Below are 27,706 nucleotides of genomic sequence, written 5' to 3' on the forward strand. Positions count from 1 at the left end.
AGACAATTAGCCGGTGAAAAAGTGCCTTCATAAGGCCTTGATGCCGGTTGTGAAGCATTCTTGTCATGGCAAACATACAATCAGAGCGTCTGTTGTGCTAATGATGACGGAGCACGCATGAATAATCAATATGTCTGTTAATGGTGCAGATTAAAAACTTGTTCAGCATTTTTAGCTCCATCCAGTTTGTTACCTCCGCCAAGGAGGTTATGTGACACCCGGCGTTTGTCTGTCTGTCTGTCTGTCTGTTAGCAAGATAAGTCAAAAACGCCTGGGCAGATTCACATGAAATGTTGAGAGGATGTAGACTATGGTAAGAGGAAGAGCTGATTTAATTTTGGTGGCAATCTGGAAAGGATCCTGGATTCTGGATCACTTTGAATTTTTTAGTATGTTTTAGTATGTGGTCCAAAATAGGACAAAAACATCATAGGTTAGTATGTCGTCCAACAAATTGGAACAAGGTGTCCAGATAGTTCAACTGGTTCAGAAGGTGATTCATAAACAGAACTGTGTCAGAGACGCAGGTTTGATTCCAGCTCATGATCCTTTACTGCATGGGTTTCCTGTTTTCCTCTCTGTCCTTGGCGGAGGTCTGAACTCTCTGAGTGCTTTTCTAGTTCTTTATTGTTCATTATGTAGCATGTTGTTGGTCCAGTCTGAACTGGAGGAAACCTAACATTATACTGCAGAGTAGTCTTGTAAGTTGCAATTTCCTGTAGTGATGAACATAGTTTAGAGCATGCTACTATGGCCGTCTGGTATAAATAGACATTATGGATGTTGAACTAAAATCTGGATTTACTCCATTCCTGCTCCTGGGCACCACAGCTAAATATACGACTACCGTCTAAATGTGTCCTATTACTGTCTTCCAATCTCTAATTCTGCTGTGCTAAATCAGTCTTTCTGTCTCTTTTAGTAGCAGGGAGTCTTACTAATTATCATTTCAAACCTCTAGTTTGGCTTCCATGTTCCCTCATTATATCTGATCGGGAGTCTGGCCAGTTTGGGAAGAAGGAAACAAGCGTTCAAAGCCTAAACAGAGCGCAAGTGAAATTACACAGTGCTGCTGGAATCCACACACTCCTAAAGCAACGAAGCGGTGACACACACACACACACACACACACACACACACACACACACACACACACACACACACACACAGAGGGTCGTGTTTCGTCTATAGTCCATAATGTTGCATGTATGTAGTGCATGCAAAAACAAACTGTCTCACTGTAAAATCATTACGGCCGTGCTCTGCAGCGAGCCGCACACAGAATGAATTATGCATTACTAACGCTGACTACCAATCACACTGCACATGCTGGCTGCCTACCTGTTGTGCTTTTCATACTTCAGTATAACAAGATGTGCTCGTGCTGTGAAATTATGCAGGAGACCAAGACAATTTCATTCAGTCCTCCACATCATCTTAATAGCGTTTCACGATATTTGTTTTGTCATGCAAATCCTCGCTTCCTGAAACTTCCTGACGGATTAGACAGCTTCTTTGTTGCCGAGGCTCACTGCACGTTTAGGAATACCTGGATGTGAAACAAAGCTCAGAGAGGGTTTGCATTATAGAGGAAAGAAACATTGGGTTTGCCTTGTGTGCCAAGATGAATTCCATCTCAGTATCAGGAGGGTGAAATGTGTTCTGAAAAACGACATCCGCTGCGTCTGTAAGGTTTAATTTGGATCTAGGAAGCATGTGCTGTAGAACGATGAGAGAATGATCTCACTGCATGAAAAGTGGGCTCTTCTCTTGTGCGTGGACGTGAGGGTCCTGCTCTCATTGTGGCCTGCTAACTGAAGCATATGGTGACTGTGACCTGCAGGTGTCGAGTCGTAGGCATGCTGGGAGTCGGACAGGAGGGGAACCATGCTGTCATACATACATTCACGCCGGTGCTGCATAATTATGGATGGTTCAGCGATAGCCTCTTTTGATGATGGTGTTGTTCTAAAGGAAAGTGCCCTGTTATTATCCATTCCTGAACAACCTGAGGAGGAAACCTGCAGTAAGAACACTATGGATTTGATCGCCATGCAGCTGGAGAAGAAGGATACAAGGAAAAGAAGTGAAAAATCTTATCCTACTCACCCAGTAATCCTTTAAAGAGGGCTTTGCCTCTTCTCACTGCTAAACACTTTGATACATCCCTTTTGAAAATAACTGGGAAAAAGGCTGGAACAGAGTGATTTTAAGGGGATTCTGCAGAGAGAGATTTGTGGTTATTTTACATCGGTTTGCGGTATAAAGAAAAAAATGTAAATGATCCATTTTAGAAGTAGGGAAGATTGTCAGTTGCAACATCTGATGACAGTCTTTGAAATGTTTAAGCGTCTGCATGTTGTTTTCTGACACGAGTAAGTGTCTAAAGCCTTTCTGAGCTGAGCTGTGTCTGACTATCAGCATCAGTATTCTATCTGTGGAAACAGAACTGTCACATGCAGTAACTAAAGGCATGGAATTATTAGTAGTGTGATTAGAAATACTTAAAGTATTAAAGGATTACTTGTAATGTGCAACGATAGCCTTTGTCCTACTATTGTAGCTCATATAATACGACTGAAACATTACAGTTCATTAATAAGTAAGCAGCATTTACTGGTCAATGCAGACCGAATCTCAGCTGCTCTGTCTCTTGTGTGTTTAATCTTTAATTCTTTTTTAAGCTCATCACATGCAATAAATTCTACCATTATACTCTCTTAAGTATGGTGCAATGAAATTATTCAGTAGCAATAAATTAAGCTCAAATCTGAACTTAAACACCCAAGTAAATGCACTTATCCTCATTCCATGGCAGAGAACAACGAGATGGACTCTGAGGGACTCGGTGGTTCATCACATGGTGCACGAAATTATAATGTCTGCAGACGCACGCTGCAGGAGGAGACATAACAGGTTGCCATGTTTGAGTCTGAAATCTTTGTTTATTTTCCTTCTTGTATGATGAAACGAAATTTAGGACACAAAGCAAATTTCCCCCGTCAGACACCAGATCCTTTTGTGTCTGCGTGTGCTGTACAGTAGGTGTGTGGGGCCGGCTGCGAGAAAGAGATATGATGTAGGCGTTTGTACCTAAAAGTAGATTTGTTGAGTGAGTGTGGGGTGTGAAGGCAACTGTTTGATTCCTACTGTTGGCTGACAGTGAAAGCACCATGCATGTTTCTGCATTATATGAATACTTTGTGGATTCACTGGATGCTTTAATGAACAGATACGCACACCTGCTAAATCATTAACTTCCTGTTCAGTAGACAGCAGAGGAGGGCGGAAGATCTCACAGCAGACCGGCCATCATCCACACACCCGTCCATCAAATGCTTGGTCGCCATGGAAACAACCTAGTTCCTGCACAGCGCGAGGCGGGTGCAGCGATATAATGGAGGACCAGACAGAGCCGTGGCTGCCTGCGGATGTGTCGCTTTAAAAGCGACCACCCTCATCCTTGTCTTTTCCAGTTAGACAGAATGAAACTAGAAGGAGAGAGTGTGACACAGTATCTGCCTCCACAACCCAAAATATACTCTCCTAGAAAACCAGCTGATGTGTGCTCAGTTACAAACACACGGTGGCTGCAAACACTTGCTTTTATTATTGAAATTAATACGTAGGCCCGAGCCACTTGACACTTCTTCCTCCATTTCTCTGGAAATGATGAAGTAGGTTTAGCGAGGTTTACACAAGTCTTTGCAAGAGCTCAAGACCACTTATCTTCTAAACAACATGCGATCATTAAAGGTATTACATCCAGCTTACATCAGTCAGATAACGGGCAGATTACAAGCAGAGCCAGAGAATAAAGGAGAGAGGTGGAGAACAGAACAAAAGTCAGAGAAGATGGAGCCTTCTTACTAAGGCGCTGTGAAAAATGAAACATTAAAACAGGCTGACTGGGTTAAGTTGTCAGGGGATGACAGTGAGTTTCTAAGGAATTGCAAGAATCCGACATCAAACTAAAACCTCATCAGCGTCTGTGATGAGTGTGACTCGTAAAAAGAAGCTTCCAAAAGTGTGAAGCTTGTGCAGGAAATAGCACAACAGTGTCCCGAAGCCCAGGAGACAGAGAGAGGACTAAAAGTGACAAAAGGTGAGCTGACGCAGGCTGCTGTAGCCGTATGGTGAGGCTGTGGGAGTGGGGCTGCCGTCTCCCAGGAAGTGACAGCTACAGTGTGAAGAAATCTGAGGAAGCCTCATGGGGTCCAACACTGCTGTGAAAACAGCAGCACAAATGAATGGAGCTGCAAGTGACAGCCACTGGCAGGGTCCAAACACTCTGTGGATCAGCTAAAATGAAAATAAATCTGGAAATATGTTGCAGTTGTATCAAATCATCCTCACCATTTGCAGAACACGAAGTGCATCTCTGAAAACATTCAAACAAGCGGCACCACACAACGGATTACCTGCAAAATGTGCACAAATCTTTGATTAATCTCTCAAGAGTCAATATTTACATCAATGTCAGCAGCATCAGAATGACACGTACTTGTGTCACTATTTGCAAACAGCATCGTCCAAACGCTGTGCCAACAGTGTTTTCTGATAGAAACTGATGTTTTGATGATAATGATTGAAAATGCACAAGGCTGCCCTTTCTCTGCATAGCATCAATGTCAGCATTACAAAGTCAACACGGCTGAACGTGGGAGTTTGATCGCAAGTGATTGGACACGATTCACATTTGTGCCTTTCACGGTTTGTGCTGTAATCTGCTGGCAGACCACGAAAAAGAAAAAGACTGTTTTCCAGCGCTGCATCGCACAAAACACACACACACACACACACACACACACACACACACACACACACACACACACACACACACACACACACACACACACACACACACACACACATGCAGAGGCTGGATAAGACACTTCAGACTTTCTGTTGCATTTCAAGAGAAGATTTGTGATGTGGATGAGAACCTGTGGTCCAACAGTGCACATACAGCCCCACCTCAGGGGGCTTCATAAATGTGTTTACATTTCTAATTTTGCCTTTTTCTTTTCTGTGTTGTATTTCCATAGAAAAACTGCAGATTATGACAGTGATTCATCTATTTTGCCCGGCTGTTTCGGGGGTACAGAATTGGTGTAATCCATTTTGATCAGCATAATAACGTAGGAAGCAGCAGAAAGTTGTGCAAAATTATTTGCATGGACGTGTCAAAATATTTCAAAAGAATGAGAAATTACTTTTAGGATTTATACAAGTGACTCAATCATAATTTCAGCTCTGATCTGTGGTGCAGAGGAAAAATGTACCTGATTTGTTATGCTAAAAGGATAGAATACGTGCAGCATTTGTTGGCTCCAGCTGCACAAATCAGCCTGATTTTTTTTATATATCGGAATGAGACGTGTTTAGAGTTTGGGTTTTTGGGACAGCTTGGACTAAACTGGAAACCAAACAATTCAAATTACAAGAAAAAACAGTCAGCATCTGGCTCAGGTTGTTCATAAGTCACAAGGTTGGCAGCTCAATGCTCGGTTCCTCTTCTGTCACATGCTGAAGTGTCCTTGGGCAAAACACTGAACCCCAATTATAAAGACGCTGACAAACGCTAGAGTACGAAGCGGAGACCATTTATCGTTCATCAGCCAAGAAAATAATTACTTCTTCAACCTTGAATCTTTCTAACTATTTCAGTTCAAAACAAAACTTTAAAGATTGAAAATTCCTTCTGCGCTGTGGAAAGCTGCTGCTCTGAAGCTTCTGATCTTATCTCTGTTCTCAGCCTCAGCAGTTTGGCCGCTTTCCACACAATTACAGATGTTCAAATATCTATTTTTCAGAGCACTTCCTGCCTGTGCTGCCTTTAAAAGCTGCTCATCACAGCCTTTCAGGTACTTACCTCCGTTCTATTTCCTCATGTTTTCTTCTGATAACCTGCTCTGTGTTTTTATGCAAGCAAACACAAAACTGATGTGACACATTCAATATATAAAGAAAGTTTTTTAGAGGAAGTTTGTATTGTGGAGCGTTCTGTGCTGACAGGAGACCACAAAACCCAAAACTGTCTGTAGATGAACTTTAGTTACAAAGCTTTCATCCGTATTCCCCAAAAGCTACATTTTCTTCTTTGAATTTATTTTAAAAACTATTTGTTACTGTTAGGCCAAAAACCTGATGTGTTTTGAGAGTGTGGACCTCCCAGATACGATGCTGTGAAAAGTGTTTAAAAGGTGTACAATAATCTTCTATTTTTGCATATTTCTCACACTTAAATGCTCCAGATCATCAGACTAATATTTATGTTTGCTAAATATTAAACACACAAGAAACAAAGTGCAGTTTTTGAATGACGATTTATTAAACATTAACTGAAAAAGTAATTGCCCCCCTTTGGTATGATGTTCTTCTTGTGTAATGCGGGGCGAGCTTTATGGCGGATCCAACGGGACCCAAGACTTCCATAAAGTTCCACCTCTGACTTATCAAAAGTGTGGAGGCTCATCCAGATATATTTTTTTAGTGCTGGTCCTTTGATGTGTGAATTTTGATGAATTAATCACAGAAAAAATAACAGATTTAATCTCACCTTTCTCAGTTCCCTAATTTCTGGTGACTCTGATGAACACTCCAGCCCAGTAGGTGGCGCTAATCAACCTGAAGTCTGTTTGCCAGCCGTGAAGAAGACACACAGGACACCTGAGAGCAGCGCTCAAGAAAGTTTGTGAAAAGTGAAGGAAGACGAGACCACATGGAGCTTGTTGGGGGGAAAGTTTACTTTTAAAAACGTTCCCGCGGCACTCCAGGAGCTCACCTGGTTGAAGTGGTCGACCCAGGAACAGTTCAGGTCCAATCCATCATCTAAGAAGTCTTTTCTTGGGTTGTCTTTGCCTTACATTAAAATTAATTTCATAATCTGAAACATTTAAGCATGACAAATATGCAGACATAGAAGACCTCTGAGGGCAAATACTTCATCATAGCACTGATTATAATAATAATTAGAACCATTAAATGCTCCATCTCAACGTCTCTCCTTTGTGCTGTCAGATTTCTTTTAGTTCTGTTCGTGTTTTCTCACATAATACAGTCAGTAAGGGACACTCAGAGGGTGAGAATACCTTTTACCGTGACACGATGCTCCTGTGATGTGGCGTAATCACATAATAGACGAGCAGAGGAACAAGGCCTTCCAGTCCTGTCAACTTTTCTCATGAAATCCTGTTAAATTTACACTGAAAATATCAAAATATCGTATTGAATGTTATTTCTATTTGTTGCACTCTATGAGGTCAAAATTGACGCAGTGCATCAATTAGAGGTGAATTGTATAAAGACTTGCACAAATGATAAACATGAGAGAATTTCAGTTTCTGGTTTCTGTCGTCAACAGGCGATGCTGGGGAAGAGTTCTTCTACCATCATGATGCTGGAGGTCTGGATCAGAGGCTACAAATGTGGGATAAGTTTCCTGGAGGACTCTGTTACTGTAAATGTCAGGAGATGTCAACAGCCCTCCCCTGTAACGATGAACGCTCTTTCTACTTTTCCTGCTTCTTGATGGGTCGCTGAGTTCATCAGGCGTTATTGAGCGCTGAGGAAAATGTGGAAGCAGGTGTAGCTGGAATCAGAGGGCGTCCATCATCCTCCAGCCCATCCACATGTAATATTTAACAGAGTAGATGTGGGAAGTCAAAAGACAGAGAAGAGTCGAGAGGAAGCTACTCGCCCACCTTACCTTTGGATGGAGTTAATTTTAAAAAATAAAGTCTTTTTCCTCTGTCTGTTCCTGCTGGTTTGATAAGTAGCGGAGGCATTATCTCACTAATGTGCTCTTGCGGTGACATTTCGGGTTTCTCTTGGGCATCTTTATTCTGTAATCTTGTGGTAGTATAAAAGGAGGAATGTCAACAAGTATATTAAATGGTCGTGAATGTGTCGCGTTGGATCAGAGTCATTGTGTGTTATCAGGGTTATACATTTGTCCACAGTAAATCATTCATGCTTTGTTTGGAGGCGTTCTGTGTGCTATCTGTCATCTGCCGAGTCTTCAGCTCAAGGCTTCTTCTTTCATCATCCTCTATGTCTGTCGGATGTCTTTGTGGGGTTTGGGGAGGTTTAAGTGGTTCCTGTGGACTCGCTCTGCTGTTGTCTTCTTCTGTTAAGTCACGCTTTGATTCAGCATCCAGTGCAGCCATCGCTCAGCTCTTTCTCTGCTCGCTTGTTTGTTTTCTGTGGAACAGTTGGAGAAGATCTAAAAATCGAAGGTGTGTGACGTTAGGGTTTCTTATAATGAAAGGCCTGTGCTTATTCACAGCCGTGGTTTTAAAGATTCACGACAATTTCCTCCCATTATAGAAGCGATATATAAGCGGTGAAGTGTTGAACTACAGGTGTCACAGGGATCGTATAGAATCTCAGAAGGTGAAGCTGACATTAATAATAAAAAACACCATATTTTTTATTGTACCTTCAGTCTGACTAATGCGTTATTATTTTACAGGTTCTTGGAAGTAGTCCTTTGCTGGATAAATAATTCCATGTTTGACTGATGCATCATTCATAACCCTCCTACTTCCAATTTAACTTTTACACTCTCACAGTGTTAGAGCGTCTGCAGTTCTGGTTGTGGTGACTCCAAACGCTCACACTGTAGAGTCATGGAACAAATGATCAGACCATCCTTGTTTTCTTCAGTTTCTTGTTCATTTTAATACCTGGTACCACTAAAGGTTTACTCCCTGAAGAATACAATGAGCAGGACTTTAAATGCAGCTGATTCCATCATACTTTATGTCCTATCTGACCTGCTTCAGCTTCATTGTATTCCAGGGTCTATAAGAGGACATTTCAAAGGTCTAGAGTGGTTTCCTGCTGACATTTAAGCTGTAGAACAACTCAGAAGCTGTCAGCTCTCACATAACGCCTAAAACTAAAGAATTCTGTGAAGCCACAAAGGCAGCCATCATGAGAGAGAGACAGGTAGAGAAAAAACTGAAGATCTCCAAGACAGACGTTCATCACACCAAGAAAAAACAATGGTTCTGGATCAGTACTAACTCCTGGTGGATCATGGGACTGAAACAGACAGAAAAGAAAACATGGAATCCTAGAAGCTGTTTTTGGCAGGACAATGCCATAACTGCTGCTGGAAGAACTGAAGGAATTCTGGTTATTATCCAGAAAAACATGGAGAATGTCTGATACCAGCTCTGAAATAAACTCTAATGAGCTATTTTTATTGTTATCATTATATTTGTCCAAACAAATGGACTTTTAGTGCTAACAGGAATTAAAATGAACAAGAAACTGAAGAAAACAAAGGCGGTCTAATATTTTTTTCCAAGACTGTATATCTGCTTATGAACAGATTTCCTGTTAAATAGGAGTTTTTAGAGAAATCTTTTCATAAAATACACAGCGTGGTAACCATATTTACACATTCCAGCGGCTCATTTGGCTTTCCTCTGTCTGTAGATGCTCTCTGCAGGGATGAGCTCATCAGACCCACCAAGTGGCCCATAACCAGCAGATATAATTGTCTTCACAGTCTGTTAAGGGCCAGCTTACTCACTCGCTCTTTTTCACTACATTTTTCTGTTTACTGATCACACTTCAGTGTGTAAGGACTGAATGTACACCAAATAAATGCTCTCAGAAGAGCCTTCCTCCATGCATTCAACACCTCTGCAGCATTTTGTTGTCGATGTGAGCCAGTCCATTAAGACAGAGAGGCTTTCGTCGTACGCTGACGCACACAATTTCCAAATCAGTCGAGATATTGCGATCAGGAGAAACAGATGGCATGAAATGACCAGGATATTGGAGGCTGGAAAACACCACCAGCACATCAGTGCGTTGCCATGGAGACCGTCACGCTCTTGCAGGTTCCTAATGCCCACAATTAGTTGAAAGGAACAACAAAGTGGGGTAGATTAGAGAGATGGCCAGATGTTCAGACATGAATTTTAGCGGTGGCAGAAAGCTCTGACTGTTTTCATCCCAATCACGGTGACGGTTTCACAGGAAGCGATGGTTAGGGTGGCGCTGGTGGTGCAGACAGAATGCCAGAGGTACACGAGCACAACTGAACGGATGTCAGAGCTCAGATCAACCAACTTCACTCAACAAAAGTGGCTCCTGTCATTCCACCAATTTCAGCCTCCTCGTCTCCTCCGTCCTGCCCAGAAGTCAATCCTGCTGCAGCATCACAAAGGACGTCTCAATTCCTGAAATGCATCTGGAGGACAGAAAAAGGAGGCTCACTGGAGCAGCTATGAGTGGGGATGTGCAGATGAAGTGTTTCAGCAACTATGACATAAAAGAAGCGACACAGATCAGGAATATGCAAACCAGGACTACGAGTGTGTTTGTTATGTACCAGGACTCCTTCATGCTTTACAGCACATGTGAATGTGGAATGAAAGAAAAGAATGTGTGACATCTGTCCTTTCTCTTCACATTCTACCACTTGAATTAAAAGCAAATATACACTGTGAGTAATCATGAACACTGTTGTCTTCAGCTGACAGACATGAAAGACAGCGGTAGGTTATAAGAAAACAATGGACAGACGATGCAGCTGCACCAACACACCACATAAAGAACAGTCTCTTTTTGTTTAGCAACTCCTTTTTCCTCCTCATTTCCTCTGTTCACATCACTGATAGGAGGAACTAAGAGGCAAGGAGATAAGTGGAAGACATACAAACTGGAAAATGAGATTAAACAACACCTTAATTCTCATAAAAAGGAGGCTTAAGATCCGTCTGTATGACAGCTGAGTGAACCGCTTCTCATGTTCGCTGATGTGAGAGTAAACTGTGTTCCAGTGGTAAAAGAAAAGAAAAAACCTACCAGTTAGCTGTTTGCTTCACCTCTTTACCATAACAGCTGTTATCCAACACTAGCTTTGCATTACAAGAACAGCCTGGAGATTTGTGTTTTTTTTTAATATATATCCTTTGAGAAAACACAAAACGTGATGAAAGTTTACAGAAGAGTCCATATGAAGGCCGTCTTCTTGTGATATTCAAGAACTTCTAAGTGGAAATTTTCTAAAAGCTGACATGTTCAGCTGTGTTTTCAGAAACTTTGAAGGGAATGTAAATACATTTTTTCAGTGGCTGTAGGGTAGTATATTCCATTTTTTGTCATATAGAGTTTGTATTTGTAATTTTATACTGTCTGAGGAAAATGCGTTATACCTCTGCATTCCCTACATTAGCCACTTGTTAGCTCACTGAATTATTAGCTTTGGATGCTGACACCAAACCTGCTTGAGTGTGTGTGTTTCTGAGGGTTCAAAATAATAGAAAAAGGAGAAATGGAACCCACAACTGTGACAGCACAAGGTGCATGGAAGCAATGCATCAGCATTTAAAAAAAAGAAAAAATCCACACTGAGCTTACGTACATTTTTTTTGGAGGCAGGACAACCACGCTTATTTTTCACCATTTTTGTGATTAAATCTGGCAGGTCTTTTAAGTAAGTCTGCAGAAATGCACCAAAGTCTGTGTTGCTCTGACTTACAGCCACTTGAAAGGCAAGCATTTGGTGTTCATGACTTCCTATAACTTAATCACAAGCTAGATTTGAGAGTGGATTTTAGTTTGGGAAAAAATGACCCCAGACAAACTCTGTGATAATATTGCATTTGACAAACAGCTATGCTCAAAGTTTCTATTAAAACAAAACTGTTTAAAGTCAATTTTCAAACATGCACAATATGCTGGTGTTAAAACAAAACAGTCTGCACAGTTTTTCCTGACGCTGTACTTTATTCTTCAGGCTAGCCACAAGCTAGCCGTTGTGCTCCTTTACCTCCATGCCTTATTCATGAAACAACAACGGCTGGATGCTGACTTTGCAGCTCTGCTTAAAAATGCAGGATACACTTCCACACGCACACACCAAACACACACGCATGCTTCTTCAGTCACGCTGCACATGCGCACACTCCTCCACCTGGTTCCCTCCTCTCTCTTTCTCATTCCTTCTCCACTACAAAGGCTGCAGTGTAATGAAGTGTTGCTGACTGACACACACCTGGAGGAAGATGATAAGCACCTGAGTCAGGTGTGCAACAAAGAGCTGCTGACCTGCTGGGGGACTGTAGGGATGACTGGAGGAGACATTTCAGTACAGGGGTCTTAACATACTGCTCTGGGCCAGAAACACACTTCCCACAGCCCCCTCACATTCTCTGTTTTTCAGTCACAGTGTCTGAGCACACCAGTGAGTTCATATGAGTCATCTGCCTCCAAACGCCCCGTTCCTGAGCTCCACTTTGAACAGAGCAGTGTGTGTGCTATGGAGCCAATGCCTCTGGTAGCATCATTTCAAGGCAGCATTTTGAGCATCTGTGCAAACTCCCTGATCCATATGTATGTGAATCATTGTGTGAGTATGAGGGCATTTGTGGGGAAAATTCACTAACTTTTATGCCTCTCCAGAAGACCATCTGAACATCCTTTCACCCGTTAGAGAGGATGTTTCTAGAGCAAACATCATCCAGAGCAACTTTGCTTTCCAGTTGGTCGTACAGTTCACTGACAGCTAGTTAGATCTCTTTGTGCTCTGATTTATTATTCATCGGCACATTTGGCCATGCAGCAGTAATTGCAGCATGCAGCCGAAGCGCCTGCATCTGATGGAGCACAAATGAATAAATAAATCTAGATGGCGGAGCCATTTGAACGTTTGACATTTACTGATGAGGCAATTAAGGGAGCAGCACACAAACCCACAACCTACATTACACTGGTTCATCCTGAGCTGCACTATGATGCACCAAACAAACTATCTCTGTGCCTCACACATGCACACATGTACATGCAATTTATTACTCAGGAAAAAACAACCACGCTGAAGACAGTTTCTTTGCTGCATCCCAGAACCTACACAATGCTTCATCAGAAAGCTCAGCTCAGTGGTAGCCTGCTGTGAATACTTTCCACTGCAGTTTTCATTTCAGCCTTTTTAGAGCCACGATTCAGAAAAACAAAACTACAGCTCCAACAATAAAATTCTAAACAAACTGACTGTCATATAAGACTTTTCTATTGAGAAGAATGACGGCATCTGTCAGAGTAAGTCCACCAAAACAACATATTTATATATACTAACCTTTAATGTTAATGTTACTAACCTGCCTTTTTATTTCATTAAGCTGCTGAACACTTAAATTTCCCTTTAATAAAGTATCTATCTATCTATCTATCTATCTATCTATCTATCTATCTATCTATCTATCTATCTATCTATCTATCTATCTATCTAGAGATTTGTTTTGTCACCTGCTGTCCAAAGTCAAGAAATGAATGAGTTTATTCATGTTTGCAGTTAAAAGCATGTTAAGGCCGGTGTAAAACCCCAACAGTTGGGAAAAAAACCTTTCAAAATGAAAATACTTATATTCTCTCACCCTGCTATAAATCTCATATGGTCAGACCTACCAAAAAGTTATCAAAATGAACACACACACACACACACACACACACACACACACACACACACACACACACACACACACACACACACACACACACACACACACACACACACACACACACACACACACACAAATCCTTCTTTATTTCATTCAAAGTCACCACTTCCTCTCAGTTTCTTGCATGGAGAATGTCCTTTCTGTGCTCCTCTCCACTTGTAATAACTGTTATTTATGCTCTGCTCACTGGACCTTTAAAAAGAGACCAAAGGGATCATGTTCCTCAACATCTTCTCCCTGTCAGAGACCTCACAGTGTAAAAACTGTGAAGTTTTCTGTCCCCGTGTCACTCTGCCAGACGTCTGAGGTCCTCTGAGGCAGCAGCAGCTCTGAAGGCGTTACGTAACTTTCTGCTCGTGTTTGATCGTCATTTAACAGACGACTTCAGGAGCAGCATCAAACGCACATCCAGCACCTGCTTTGTTTTAATTTGATTTAATTGTGTTCGTGACGGTGGGCGTGCTGTGATGAATGTTCAGATTCAGTGCTTCTATTTTTGTCCGCCACTATCCAACACAGAACGCTGGATTAACTGTTCAAACCTGGAGGTCAGAGGTTGGCTCTGAGGGGTCACAGGATGAATCTGTGTGGTTGTACGATGATTAATTCAACAGGAAACAAGCAACAACAATGGAAAACTACAAAAACAGTTACCTGAATTAGCAGTTGTTTGTGTTTAATTAGGGCCTAAACTTGTCTTTTTTGTTTAATGGATCCATCAATCTTTTCAACAACAGTTTTCTCAGTTGGAGGCTCATGGTGGCACACACCAGTCATTCTGCACATTAAAACCACACGCAGGTGAATTAAAGGCATTATGGAGGATGTTTTTGTTGTTTAATTTGTCTGATTCACATAAAATGAATATACTGACCTTTAGTGGACTTGTATGTACAGTTTCTAAAAGAATAATAAAAAAAAAGTAACTGTGGACATGGCAGGACCTGAAAAACATCAGCCAATCAACGCGCTCGGACCGAGGCGTTTGGTTTGCTCCCTTTCCTGTCAATCAAAAATCTTCCGGCTCAGGCCTAGTTACGTAGATTACGTACGCCTTGGACTTACGTGTTTTCTGTATGTGTTGCTTTGGTATAGCTTCATAGTTAGCTGGAGACTTGTTTTGCTCATCTTTTTTTACATAATGGCAGATAAAGATCCAGGGGGACCCAGCCGTAAAAGAAAGGCATTTTTTGAGGTCAGAGAAAATAAAAGAGAACTGGATCACGAGAATGCAAAAACAGAAGTGATTATTGGCGAGTCATTTGGGCGATGGCGTCAGCTCAAGCAACAAATGGACCTAAAGACAGATGCCTTGGTTGCTAAATTCCTTCTGGACAGGTAAAATGTATTATTGATGTACAAAATGTATAATCAAACTTTCGTTTGATTATACTGCGGCTGTAGGCAACTTCACGAGTCCTACGCAAGTTTCTGGAGGGGGGTGTTTCTTCGTAAATGTTAAGAGGGGGGAGGTTAGAGGGGGGTGAGGGAGAGGTTGTATGTGCGCATGCTATGTTCAAAGTCGTAGGAAATTAAATCTCCTCTAATGCCTTTAAATAACATTTTACAGTGCAGTGTTCTGCTGGGAAACCTGGTCCTGGCGTTCATGTGGATGTTACTATGACATGTTCTGTTGTACCGGCCTCTGGTAGCCGTGTGTTTGGAAATGGACTCTGTGCAGCTTCTGTGTCTGGATGGTTTGTGGAGAGGGGACTGATTACACCTGGATGAAGACTGAGCTCCAGATCCCACCTGGCACTCATGGGGAGTAATAAGCCTGGTGCTCCAGATCTCCTCCCAGCCCCGGTTCTCCTCACTTCTCGACCCACCAGATTGGTCCACCACCACAACTCCTCCTCGAACACCCCAGCAATCACCACACATGAGTACATCTCCAACCAGAGCTCTCAGTCTTGGCGGCTGGGTTTGATCTGACCAGTCCGTCCTGGTGCCTCGTGTCTATATTTTGATATGGTCTGGTGATTTCGTAGCCACTGAGGGGGGACTATGGACATTTAGAGCTTCTGTTGGCAGCTGCTAAATCAGTGAGGAGTCTTCAGTCTCAGTGGAGATTGAGGCTCCTGTTAGCAGTCTGCTAACTTCAGGAAGAAGTTATTTGTAACTTGAGTCTTTGTGTATTGTGTTTAAATATCTGTGCTTAGAGGCTCCAGTTTAGTTAGTTCTCTCCCCTGTTTGTATTCTGTTGTTTGTGGTGGGTGTTCCTTCTGTCTTTAGGTTTGGCTAGGGAGTGTAGTTGTTTTGTTTCTGTTTACCCTGTCAGCATTTGTTTGGTTTTTATTTTGTTCTTTGATTTGGCACCACCCATCAGCACCTCCAAGTCTAAGCCCATGGTTCACTCCTGGAAACTAAATTGCTCCTTCTGGGTTGGGGGAAGTTGTTTCCCCAAGCAAAGGAGTTCAAGTATGTCAGGATCTTGTTGGTGAGTGATGGGAAAATGGAGCATGAGATACACACGTGGACAAAATTGTTGGTACCCCTCAGTTAAAGAAGGAAAAACCCACAATTCTCACTGAAATCACTTGAAACTCACAAAAGTAACAATAAATAAAAATGTATTGAAAATTAAATAATCAAAAACAGCCATTACTTTTGAATTGTTGATTAACATAATTATTTAAAAAAACAAACTAATGAAACAGGCCTGGACAAAAATGATGGTACCTCTATAAAAGATTGAAAACTATTTGACCAGAGTGACATGATTAACTCAGGTGTGTCATTTAATTGACATCACAGGTGTTTCCAAACTCATAATCAGTCAGTCTGCCTATTTAAAGGGAGACAAGTCGTCACCCTGCTGTTTGGTGAAAAGGTGTGTACCACACTGAACATGGACAACAGAAAGCGAAGGAGAGAATTGTCCCAGGACATCCGAAAAAAAATGATAGACAAACATCTTAAAGGTAAAGGCTATAAGACCATCTCTAAACAGCTTGAAGTTCCTGTGACAACAGTGGCTCATATTATTCAGAAGTTCAAGACCCACGGGACAGTAGCCAACCTCCCTGGACGTGGCCGCAAGAGGAAAATTGATGACAAATTGAAGAGACGGATCGTTGGAATTGTATCCAAAGAGCCCAGAGCAACCTCCAAAGAAATTAAAGGTGAACTCCAAGGCCAAGGTACATCAGTGTCAGATCGCACCATTCGTCGTTGTTTGAGCCAAAGTGGACTTCATGGGAGACGACCAAGGAGGACACCACTGCTGAAAAAAACTCATAAAAAAGCAAGACTGGAATTTGCAAAAATGCATGTTGACAAGCCACAAAGCTTCTGGGAGAATGTCCTTTGGACAGATGAGACCAAACTGGAGCTTTTTGGTAAGGCACATCAACTCTATGTTCATAGACTCAAAAACCAAGCATACGAAGAAAAGAACACTGTCCCTACGGTGAAACATGGAGGAGGCTCAGTAATGTTTTGGGACTGCTTTGCTGCATCTGGCACAGGGTGTCTTGAAAGTGTGCAAGGTACGATGAAATCTGAAGACTATCAAGGCATTCTGGAGAGAAATGTGCTGCCTAGTGTCAGAAAGCTTGGTCTCAGTCGCAGGCCATGGGTCTTCCAACAGGACAACGATCCAAAACACACAGCCAAAAACACCCAAGAATGGCTGAGAGAAAAGTGTTGGACTATTCTAAAGTGGCCTTCTATGAGCCCAGATCTGAATCCCATTGAACATATGTGGAAGGAGCTGAAACATGCCATTTGGAGAAGACACCCATCAAACCTGAGACAACTGGAGCTGTTTGCTCATGAGGAGTGGGCCAAAATACCTGTTGACAGCTGCAGAACGCTCATTGACAAATACAGAAATCGTTTGATTGCAGTGATTGCCTCAAAAGGTTGTGCAACAAAATATTAAGTTATGGGTACCATCATTTTTGTCCAGCCCTATTTCATTAGTTTGTTTTTTTAAATAATTATGTTAATCAACAATTCAAAAGTGATGGCTGATTTTGATTATTTAATTTTCAATAAATTTTTATTTATTGTTACTTTTGTGAGTTTCAAGTGATTTCAGTGAGAATTGTGGGTTTTTCCTTCTTTAACTGAGGGGTACCAACAATTTTGTCCACGTGTGTAGACAGGTGGATTGGTGGTGGCAGCAGTAATGAAGGCGTTGAACCGTCGTGGTGAAGAGGGAGATGAGCCTCAAGGAGAAGATCTCAGTTTACCATCCATCTACGTTCCAACCCTCACCTATGGTCACGAGCTCTGAGTAGTGACCCAAAGAATGAGATCATGGATACAAGCGTCTGAAATGAGCTTCCTCTGTAGGGTGTCTGGGCTCAGCCTTAGAGATAGGAGGAGAAGATCAGACATCTGGAGGGAGCTCAGAGTAGAGCTGCTGATCCTTCACCTATAAAGGAACCAGTGGAGGTGGTTTCGACATCTGATTCGGATGCTCTAGGGAGACTTCCTTTGGAGGTTTTACGAACACTTCTGGCTGTATCTCATCTGGCCTGGGAACACCTTGGGATCCCCGGGAAGAGCTGGAAAGTGTTGTTGGGTGGAGAGACGTCTGGAATGACCTGCTTCATCTGCTGCCTCCACGACCCGACCCCAGGTGAGAGGAAGATGATGGATGGATGGACGGACGGACGGATGGATGAATGGATGGATGAATACAACACCCACCAGCTTTGTTTTGTTTTGTTCAACCACTTTCATGAATTTGCTACTGAGCCATAAATTCCTTTACCTGAACCAATAACATCTGGTGATTTTTGGTACATCCAGCTGACTCCTTAGGTTGGATTTTTACAGCACCAATACTGCAAAAACTATTCAGGAACTGCTTGAGGAACACGACAAAGAGCCTCAGGGCATCCAAATTCTCCAGATCCCAATCTGAACAAGCCCAATCCACAGAAACCCCGTCCTCACACAGGACACCAGCATAGGTCCTGTGTTCATGCCCCAAATAAGAGCTGCTTTAGCAGCACAAAGGGGAACTACACATTATTAGGCAGGTGATTATTATTGATGGCTGGTTGGTGTATTTGACCTCTGACAAGGCATTTTTTAAACTAAGAGCAAAGTGGAAGCAGCAGACTAACCTTCAGCTCCTCTTAGAGTTTTGTGAGAAAATAAAAGAATACATTAATTGTCGGTAAGTCTCATTTTTTTGAGTCGCTGTCGCTGAGGCAAACTCTGACTTTCTTTAAGCTGGCTCAATTTCCATGGTTGACTTTGACCGACGGAGGCCTGCTGCTCTCTGTTTTCATTGCGGTAAAGTTTTATGTTTATGGACATTTCAGTTTGTGTCAGACCCACATGTGACTCTGTTTATACCACAACAGGTCCATGCTGGTCTGTACTGATGATCAAAATACCCCTGGTATGAATACAGAAGTCCACTCTACACTCTGTGTTTGCTATAGGCGGCCATGTTGATTCTAGGCCTGAAAACAGCTAAAATGTCGACTATGATACAAAAGTCCTGCAGTTACATATTGACCCTAATAATCTCTTTGATGAACATGGAACTACAGACACTCACTCATACTCTTGAGTCCAGAAATGGCAAATTCCGAATGCAAAAAAATCTGCCTAGCAACACCTTTAATGTTCACTTATAAAAATGTTACATTTCTATAAAAAAGTAAAACTGTCTATTGAGAGTTTATGCATCAGCTTATTTATTGACTTAATCAGCTCGATTCACCTGATTTTACTGAACAGAAATGAATGAGAGCCTCTTCTTATGTAATTTTTGACAAGAAATCTGAGAGAGAATTTGTGAAAATGTGTCTGAGATGAACAGACCTGTTGGGGGGAATATTTCTTATAATGAGGTAATCTTCTTGATGTGTTTTTCCACTGATGCATGTAATAGCAACAAAAGATGGGGAATTCAAATTATTTTTTTCTTGCCTTCCCCTTTCCTTCCTTCCTTCCTTCCTTCCTTCCTTCCTTCCTTCCTTCCTTCCTTCCTTCCTTCCTTCCTTCCTTCCTTCCTTCCTTCCTTCCTTCCTTCCTTCCTTGCCTCCTCAGTGCCTCCACTGGATAAAAAAAAGAAAAACCAGCCCTCCATGCTGACTCCGCCCCTCAAAAATCGGATGTGGATGCGAGAAAAGGGCCAGCAACAATGTGACAGACAACACAAGCGGTCCGCTGCGCTGCTCAGTAGTAGTGGATCCGTGCACGGCGGAGCCAAACCGAGCCGCATGCCCGCTGAGCAACAAGGCGAACCGGAGCAGCAATGAACCGGCGGACAGCAGCAGCAGCAGCATCCACGGAGGACCCACACGGCGTTTAGGTAAGGCTTTGTTCGCTTTTTTATTCCGTTTCTTTTCCACAAAGACCTGCATTTGCGGCTCCACGGCGCTTTGTGCCGGACCACGGAGGAGGAGGAGGAGATGCTCGGTGTTTGGGCTGAAAACGGTCCCAATATTTAGATATAGATCGCTGCAGAAGACGCTTTGTCCTGGCTCACCATAATCACCATCATCTGGGGCTCATCTCTCCTTCATTAACATGAGGGACGTTTCTGACACATGGAGCAGAATTGATCAGTGCATCACGCTTCGTTTCATGACACCATTGAGTGTTTTATGGTTCTCTTTTTGTGCTTTCTTCCTCCACACTGAGGGAGAGTTCATTCACAGCTCAGTGAAGCCAGGCCTGCACTACAACTTGAGGAGAAGATGCAGGAGGCGCATTGTTCCCTTTCAGTTGTCATTGCACTGCTTCATGCACATGGAGAAGAGCTGCTGGAGGGAGAAATCCAAATCAACGCAACACACTGTGTGCTTTGCATATTTCTGTGCTGTTGTGTTGATGTTTGCATATGGAGGTCACTCCTAACACATCTAACCTGCTCATGTGCATAAAAAGTTAATTATAGCAGCGATGCTCAGTGAGAAGTGCTCTTTAATACATCACTGCACTTTCATATCCACCACTGCATCGCTCCACAGCCACCGTTTGTTTGCCCCCAATTTAATTCGCAACAAGCAGATACCATCTCTGCTTTCTGACAAAATTAAACCCACAAAGTGCCTAATCTGCCTCCACATCACATGATTGAGAGTGTGTTTAAAAGCTGAACTGTCAAGAGCAATTAAGTGGTGGTGTGTGTGTGTGTGGGGGGGGGGGGGGGCTTTCTTTCTGTTATTTCAGAGTGTGATGTCTTTTGAAGTGCTGTGAGTTTGTCTGATAACAGCAACAGGAAAGTCTAGCACTCCTGAGGCGTGGGGACTTATCTAAATGTCACCGAAACAAACCGTCATGTCACCTTCAAGAGCATCCGCGGAGGTAGACTGAGACTCATTACGATGAGAATATGCACTGACAGACGTGCACACATAAACACAGGCAGGCGCTCACACTTCCCTGTAGTCCGCTGGAGTCACAGGCAGCAGTCTGTTCTTTGTATTTTGCTGCCGTGTAGCCTAAGCAGCACGGCCAGGAGAATCCAAAGCCACTCTGCAGGTTAGAGCGATATTACGTCTGAAAAGTGCTGTTTTGTTTGTGTGTGCAACTGCTAAAGAACTAACTGAGCCACCATAACCTCTCGCCTCCGAGAGGATATAGCAAGGACAAAAGTGGAACCAAGTGGACGGCGTTTGAAGGATATAAGCACAGTGTAGAAACCACAGCTCCATTTTCTACCACACTACGTGAACTTATTGTGGACGTGCTAATGGTTACTGATAAATGCACGTACACACTGTGAGCGTGTCAGCGGGTTGTGACTCTCGGCGGGACTTTTGCATTAATGCTTTTACATGTAACTATCTAATTGCTGCTACAGGCTGGCTGGCACCTCTTTGTCTCTGCAGCTGGAGATTTATTGTCTCAAACGGCTGCCCTCCCTCTGCGAGTGCAGACAGAGTACAGGTGTGCAGGAGAGCCCCTTTTTACCAGTAATATTCCACCACAGTGCAACAGATCTGCAGCTACGTTCCACACAGGCTGTTTTTTTTCACTGTGAGGATCAAGGTTGAGCAGAATCCAGTGGTTTTTGTTCAGCTGGTTGGTTCTTTGTAGGGTGGATAAGGAATTCTCTTGAAATCAAAGCTTTCCAAGACTGTCGTCAGCCAAATCCAAACCGCTTTTATATAGACAACAATGACAGCTCTACATGATGCCACGATGTACAGACGAACACCAACTATTACCAGAACAGAAGAGACACACATGCAGCCCGTTGAGGTTGAATGTTGTGCACAATCTGCAGAACATCATGGTGATTATTGTGTTTCAGCATACTGAGCACGAGGCCCGACATGCTGAGATAACTTGCCGTGTTCTTGTTTAATTCTCAGTTTATCGGTTCCCTCACAACCTTTGTGTTTATTGTTGAATGGATGTACACAGCGGTGCATGTGGACACGCAGCTGCAGCCAGCTGAGAAGGGGTAAACAAAGAGGAATTAAAGCAATGACGAGCGCATAAGGGCTCTGAGAAAAACAGTGAGAATATCTGATTCACATGGCAAACAAACATGCCAGTCAGTCGGCTGAAAAGGATCTGTTTGGAGGTTGATTTTCTTTAAGTCACAGAATAATGGTGAGGAAATGTAATCCTAAAAATACTAACTGATGAAACGCTTGACCCAGTAACGGAGTTAAACTCAAGACTGACTGCTTTCATTAGCTACACTCGATTCTTTTATTGTCGCATCTCATTATAGGAGTGTAAAAGTAGAGTTCTTGTGATTTTGCTGCCTGATGCTGCAGCTACAGTGAGTGAGGAGCGATCATCAAAGCATCTAGACTCGTTGCAGATGGGAGGAAGTCTGAGAGAGGAAGTGATTCGTGAGGTGACATTCTCAGTCAGATGGCGTTTAACTCGAACCCCTGTTGTTATATTTATTGAGTTTCTGTTTTCACGTTACTGGAACCGTGCAGCAGATGTGTAATATTGTTTTCTGTGCTGGTGTTCAGGGGGAGAGAGTGTGACCGTACAGCATTGAGCGGGGGGGAAAAATGGAAAACAGATTCCAGGACAGAAAAGGTTCAGGTTAAGCTTCAAGGATGCGTCTCTAAGTCTGCACGACACTGTTAAAGGAACACTGACTTTGTATCCTGAAAGACAGATGTGCAGCACAGCGAAGAGCCGTCTAAATATTACAGCACTGCAGCCGTGAAGCTGCTCAGAACAGTCACACAGGCTGAAGATGGGGAGTGTGAGGGAGGCTGGAAATCACTGAATTAAAATAAGAAAAGTTTAAAATGTCTTATTTTTGGTTGCGTAATATCGACTGCAGAGATTTCAGATTGCACCTTGTGACATAGCTTTCTTTGTGGTTTCAGGTTTTTTCTATCAGGGCGAGGCGTTTAATGCATAATCTGACTCTTCTTTTGCCAAAAAATATCTGATTGTACGATGCCTACTTCAGTAACAAAGGACAGGTTGTTATGATGGAGAACAAAGAAGAATCTAAAATATTGATTAAGGTGAAACGTACCGTTCCTACAAATGATGCAAGAAGGGAATGCTGCCAAAAAACTGCTAGTGTGTAAGGAAACTTCAGACTTTTAAATGTGATATTCAACAAGTGCATTCAGGTCTGATAGAAATCACTTTAGTTTCTGGTGAAATGAATGGAATTACCACAGTAAATACCAATAGATGGATACCAGCACTCAGGACTAACATGAAAACCTGTCAGTGCTTCTTCTGCATCCACAGCTGAATACATGTTGGTTTCTCTGGGTTACTGTACCTACTAACTACTAACGGCTCAGCAGGTTTGTTTCAGAGAGTATCATCAGGAAACTAGTTGGTAAAAGGGTGGCATGTCTTACAGGAAGTGCGTAGCTTCCTCTGGAGCAGGCTAGCTGTGCAGAACGTGGTGATCTAAGAGCCTCCTTCATAACACTGGAAACTCCTCACAAAGCGTTACTGTTAGTACAGCCCTCAGGTGTCTGTTTTAGGTCTCTGCTGGTTGTTCAGACTGGTTAATGATCCTGTGTGTCCACCACTCAGTGCCTTTATGCTGGTTAACACCAGTATGAGGCGTCAGACTGTGCTACATCCATGGAGTAGTGCTTTTCTGAAGTAAGTAGAGAGAAAGAATGGGAACAGAAGGACGTCATCAGCTGTATCATCTGTCTGCGATGCTCTTATGTTTTGAAAGCGCAGCATACCGTTTCCTGTGTGTAGGTGTTTGTTTTGCCCCGAAACCTTAGTAAGAAATGACACATGGTGACTGCATCATTTTATGCCAGATTTAGTTTGTACTTGTAGCTTCAGTCTCAACGTCAAAACCTAAATGTCTGAATTTTAGCACAAGACTTTGATCTTTAAAGCTCCTAATCTGGCGTCGCTGTTCAGGAGTGACCACAGACTGTGTATGCAGAGATGGGTATGAAAACTGACGCAGTAGAGACCTGAACCTGTTACTTTTAGCAGCCTGCAGGGGGCGACTGATCTGGTTTTCATGAAGAAGTCCAATTAAATAAAGTCTGAGAACATGACGCTGCTTTTCACTCTGTCTGTTACCTCAGTCAGCATTTTCCTAATAAATTTATGATCTGTTCTCCTCCAATGCAGCATGATGTTTGTTTTTTATAGTCCAATTTAAAGGAAAACTGATAATAAAGCAGAGTATGCTTTAGAAAAAGACAGCCTTGACTAGTTGCTGCTGCATCAGTGTGCATAGTGTCCTTGTGTTCTGAATCGAATCCACCGCTTGCTTTTTATGTACAGTTTCAATAAACTAAGACAGCAATCACCAAATTCTGAAGTCAAGGCTTCATGATTATGACTCTGTGTGTGAACTGTCCTCTTTAATCTCAGACAGCCCAGAACTAAACCGTATGAAGGAGCGTTCAGCCTCTGTGTCCATCTACCGTTTGGTGCTGAGCAGATGGTGCCTCTTTTCAGATTTTTCTGCTTCTTTTGGTCAAAAACAACTCAATAGCAGCGCAGAATGAACCAAAAACAATGAAGTCGCTCTAATCAATCAAGCTTTGTTTGTACAACGCCTTTCGTGCAGCTCAGTGCTTCACAGATGACTGATGAGCGGATGTTAAGCTGAGAGAAGCTGCAGATTCAGGTGATAATTCTCACTTTGAATTGTTTTCACCTTGTTGTTTGATAGATCATTTTAGATATTCTAAACCCCAAAAAACAGGATTTTCCTCATGTTACTGTATCCTAAAACTCAGTGGGTCGATACCACAGCCTCTTTACTTAATTCTGAAATGCTCATACGGTTTTATTGTCTGTAGCTCGAGGCAGAGTTTCATTTTGATCCGTTCTGCTGTTGAGGTACAGTACAGAGGCTGGATGGGGCCGGACACTCCGGGAAGGTGGAGGTGTAATTTCAGATGCTCGCCGAGCGACCAGACCAGCAGTTATCTGAGCTCAGCCTTCAAAAAGCAGGAGCGCTGGAGTCATCTAAACCAGCTGTGCCCCTCACTCCTGGCTGAGGGCTCCGCATTAGAAACACATGGACACTCATGGTAATTAGCTGTCTTCACAACATGCTGAACGTCCTCAGAGGAGACGTTCTCTGTTCATATATGCTGCTCTGCTCCTAAAAACAGAGACGTGGGCTGTTTGAGCGGCTTATTGTGTGGCTTTCATAGTTGTGTTATAAGTCTGTGATAGGCTGCTAATCTCAGTCTGTGTTTAGAAGGAAGTGTCCAGAGTTCAGACAGATTATAGAGAGGTTAAGCTGTCTGAAAATGGCTGTTGAGCTATAGATTAGTGGGATTGTTCTCTGGGGGAGTTAAACATGATTTTTTTCTCTACAAATAAAACAGCCTGTGTGTGAAACGCTGATATGAATGAATCCTGTCAGCATCTTTTGTTGAGGCATTTGCATACGTGTTAACCTGTGTGGCTGTGAGATCTGCTCTCCATTTGCATCTGTACCGGAGAAATGCTGTTGGTTTAGCAGCAGCTTCCTAAACCTCGTTTCTCTCTTTGTTTTCGGATCAAAAATGAGAATGCAATTCCAGCTTTGGTGAATATATTCTAACAGCGAGGCTGGCTCCGTTATGTCCTTTCAGTGTGCACAGACGGTTAATGGACAGTGGAACAAGCCTGAAGTGGACTTTCTCTACTTTTCTTTATACCAAATGTCCGTCCGCTAAGGGCGTCAGTGCTCCCAGCTGTATTTATGGGCCATAATGTGAGGTGTAGAGCTGCTTTTCCTTCATTGGACCTTGCCGTTGGCAGCTTGTATTCAGGGGAGCTCTGTGCAGCGTGAACGCCTGTCATCAAGAACCACTGTCCTGTGTGATTTATCAGAAGAGGATGTGCTTAGAAGGTCACCATGACTCAACTCTTCCCAGCACCAGTGTTTTCATCAGATGTCCTTTCTTCTTAAAGTGGAGGTTGCTTTTAAGCTAAACATTAGTGTCATTTGTTTCTCCTTCCCTTTTCTTTTTTTGTGACTCTGATTTGACTTCGAGTGCGGTGTTGTTAGTTTAAAAGTTTTAAGTCTGCCGCCTGTTTAGACGTTTAGCAGCCAGCGAGCGTCTGATGGATGATGACTTTCTCTTGTCCGTTACTCACTTTGAATGAGTCAGAGGCTTATTTTCTCTCAGGGCCGTGTCGCTGGTGCTGGTTTCAAATGAAACATGTCCTCTGCTCTGGAGATTACAAGGTGCATGAACACCTCACTCGGTGCTCTGATAGAAGTGGGCTAATTGGTAGTGCGGCGACCTTGTCCAGGTGTTATCTGGGGATTATGGTGTCTTCTCTCCTGCAGAATGAAGGTTTCCTGCTGTTCTCATAGGTGTGGCATGTAGAGCGTCCTCTCTGCATTAAGAATCGTGAAACTTCTCCAACAGATGGACGGTGACAGGTGTGTGAGAGACTTCCGCCTCCCTGCACCTCTTGGCAGGTATCGGGTGCAGTTGCTTCTTCAGATCAAGATTAATGAGTTTCTAAGCACGCCTTTGCAAAAATAGACATTTTTGCTGTGCAGATATAATCAATGCTGTAGTTGAAGGAGGATAGAAGGGGACAGGACAGACCTAATCTGCCTCAGCAGGATCAGTCTTTAATGGAGTTGGTGCTTTCTGCAGTGACCTTGCTGGACCTGATATCACAGCAGCATGCAGCCATCCCTCCAGAGTCTGATCCTGTTACCCCCAGGAGAGAACTGGATGAAACAAGTCTTGCTTGTTTCTTCTTTGATCGTTTTGCAAAAGTGGTGAACGCGGTTTGATCTTTTCTGTTTGCGTCTCCGTGTGTATTGCACGAAAAGAATCAGACGTCTAACTGTTCACATATGAATCTATATTTTCTAAAGCAATGCAGCCAAGAAGTGTGGAAAAGGCTGACTGACACACATTGCTGAAAAATCGGATGTGTGACAGTTTTTTAAGTGACTCTTGAGACTCCCGTGATCGCCGTCACACAATAGATGAGCTGTGGAAGTCTCCAGAAAAATGGTTTCTGAAAAGACATTTGAAGCTGCCGCTGACCAGCAGACGACTCGTAGTGAAGTTCACATCAGCTTTATCACCTCACGGTCAGCGCTTTGTCTCCCACAACTTTGCTGTTTCAGCCGATTCTCACGGTGCTTAATAATCGTGTTTCCAGACGCGACTGGCAGCTGTTCTCATAGCAGCCAGACGTATACTTCAGGCGTAGGTGCAGACGAAGACGGAGCTAAGAGGAAAGTGAATATTACACTTGTCTTCACCAGGTGGCCAGAAACATGACTCGACATGACAGCAAATGTTGCACAGTGTTTCGTGGATATGGAGACGATTGTTTGCTGCAGAGTCCACCACTTCTTAAGAAGATAGTGTCCTGGTGTGTTACAGCTTGTTGCGTTACCTGAAGTGGCCAAACGGAATTCGATTGACTGCTTTGACATTGTGAGTTTGTTCAGTGAACTCAAGTACATCGATCTGTAATCACATGGTTTTATTTCAGGAGTAAAGGTACACCTATAGATCAGACGCATCAATTTACTGACTGCATGTATGACTTGTCTAGAAGTAATGACAAAAATCTGCCTTTGAGCATTTAGAAAGTGTCTTTATCACACAGTCACCCCAAAAGGTTGATTTTTCAAATGTGACGTCCTGCATTTGGCTACAGTTCTTAAAAATCATCCACAGTGATCATAAAACAAAATGTCTATGCAGCCCTATTCAGGATCATCTGTAGTGTCTGGGAAGCTGGAGACCTACTGATCAACCACAGCACTTTATTATTGATTCATCTGGTGAATGTTTTCTTGATGAATGAGGTCATCTATTGTCAGAAAAACAACG

At 42.8% G+C, this 27,706-nt stretch overlaps 2 protein-coding genes across 3 annotated transcripts in view; both read left to right on the forward strand.

Moving 5' to 3' along the window:
* The window catches only part of LOC110959998 (cytochrome c oxidase assembly factor 5), a 523,208-nt gene that overhangs the window by 451,327 nt on the left and 44,175 nt on the right, over positions 1-27,706 (forward strand). The gene's annotated exons all lie outside the window — the stretch shown is intronic.
* st6gal2a (ST6 beta-galactosamide alpha-2,6-sialyltranferase 2a) overlaps positions 19,537-27,706 on the forward strand; it is a 52,345-nt gene continuing 44,175 nt past the window's right edge. Inside the window, exon 1 of the mRNA XM_022202717.2 lies at positions 19,537-19,770. The gene's annotated coding sequence lies outside the window, so the exon portion shown is untranslated. The remainder of the gene's footprint in view (positions 19,771-27,706) is intronic.

Source organism: Acanthochromis polyacanthus, chromosome 14 (assembly GCF_021347895.1).
Source record: "Acanthochromis polyacanthus isolate Apoly-LR-REF ecotype Palm Island chromosome 14, KAUST_Apoly_ChrSc, whole genome shotgun sequence".
Taxonomy (NCBI): domain Eukaryota; kingdom Metazoa; phylum Chordata; class Actinopteri; family Pomacentridae; genus Acanthochromis; species Acanthochromis polyacanthus.